The sequence below is a fragment of the Schistocerca piceifrons genome, chromosome 11, assembly GCF_021461385.2.
Source record: "Schistocerca piceifrons isolate TAMUIC-IGC-003096 chromosome 11, iqSchPice1.1, whole genome shotgun sequence".
In the NCBI taxonomy this organism is placed as follows: Eukaryota; Metazoa; Arthropoda; class Insecta; order Orthoptera; family Acrididae; genus Schistocerca; species Schistocerca piceifrons.
This window is the reverse complement of record NC_060148.1, coordinates 40607480-40609428: the sequence shown is the minus strand read 5'-3', so window position 1 is coordinate 40609428 and position 1949 is coordinate 40607480.

Sequence of the window (1949 nt, the reverse complement as noted above, 5' to 3'; positions counted from 1 at the left end):
GATTTTGAACCATTAAGAATGACATGTTGTGTTCTTTCTTCTAGGAAATCCTGAATCCAATCACAAACCTGGTCCGATATTCCGTAAGCTCGTATTTTTTTCACTACACGTAAGTGCGGAACCGTATCAAATGCCTTCCTGAAGTCCAGGAATATGGCATCAATCTGCTCGCCAGTGTCTACGGCACTGTGAATTTCTTGGGCAAATAGGGCGAGCTGAGTTTCACATGATCTCTGTTTGCGGAATCCATGTTGGTTATGATGAAGGAGATTTGTATTATCTAAGAACGTCATAATACGAGAACACAAAACATGTTCCATTATTCTACAACAGATTGACGTAAGCGAAATAGGCCTATAATTATTCGCATCTGATTTATGACCCTTCTTGAAAATGGGAACGACCTGCGCTTTCTTCCAGTTGCTAGGTACTTTACGTTCTTCCAGCGATCTACGATAAATTGCTGATAGAAAGGGGGCAAGTTCTTTAGCATAATCACTGTAGAATCTTAAGGGTATCTCGTCTGGTCCGGATGCTTTTCCGCTACTAAGTGATAGCAGTCGTTTTTCAATTCCGATATCGTTTATTTCAATATTTTCCATTTTGGCGTCCGTGCGACGGCTGAAGTCAGGGACCGTGTTACGATTTTCCGCAGTGAAACAGTTTCGGAACACTGAATTCAGTATTTCTGCCTTTCTTCGGTCGTCCTCTGTTTCGGTGCCATCGTGGTCAACGAGTGACTGAATAGGGGATTTAGATCCGCTTACCGATTTTACATATGACCAAAACTTTTTAGGGTTCTTGTTTAGATTGTTTGCCAATGTTTTATGTTCGAATTCGTTGAATGCTTCTCTCATTGCTCTCTTTACGCTCTTTTTCGCTTCGTTCAGCTTTTCCTTATCAGCTATGATTCGACTACTCTTAAACCTATGATGAAGCTTTCTTTGTTTCCGTAGTACCTTTCGTACATGATTGTTATACCATGGTGGATCTTTCCCCTCGCTTTGGACCTTAGTCGGTACGAACTTATCTAAGGTGTACTGGACGATGTTTCTGAATTTTTTCCATTTTTGTTCCACATCCTCTTCCTCAGAAATGAACGTTTGATGGTGGTCACTCAGATATTCTGCGATTTGTGCCCTATCACTCTTGTTAAGCAAATATATTTTCCTTCCTTTCTTGGCATTTCTTATTACACTTGTAGTCATTGATGCAACCACTGACTTATGATCACTGATACCCTCTTCTACATTCACGGAGTCGAAAAGTTCCGGTCTATTTGTTGCTATGAGGTCTAAAACGTTAGCTTCACGAGTTGGTTCTCTAACTATCTGCTCGAAGTAATTCTTGGACAAGGCAGTCAGGATAATGTCACAAGAGTCTCTGTCCCTGGCTCCAGTTCTGATTGTGTGACTATTCCATTCTATACCTGGTAGATTGAAGTCTCCCCCTATTACAATAGTATGATCACGAAACTTCTTCACGACGTTCTGCAGGTTCTCTCTGAGGCGCTCAACTACTACGGTTGCTGATGCAGGTGGTCTATAGAAGCATCCGACTATCATATCTGACCCACCTTTGATACTTAGCTTAACCCAGATTATTTCACATTCGCATTCGCTAATAACTTCACTGGATATTATTGAATTCTTTACTGCTATAAATACTCCTCCACCATTGGCGTTTATCCTATCCTTGCGGTATATATTCCATTCTGTGTCTAGGATTTCGTTACTGTTCACTTCCGGTTTTAACCAACTTTCCGTTCCTAATACTATATGCGCACTATTTCCTTCAATAAGAGATACTAATTCAGGAACCTTGCCCTGGATACTCCTGCAGTTTACCAATATTACGTTAACTTTTCCTGTTTTTGGTCTCTGAGGACGGACGTTCTTTATCAACGATGATAATGTCCTCTCTGGTAAGCCGTCAGGTATTTTATCGTT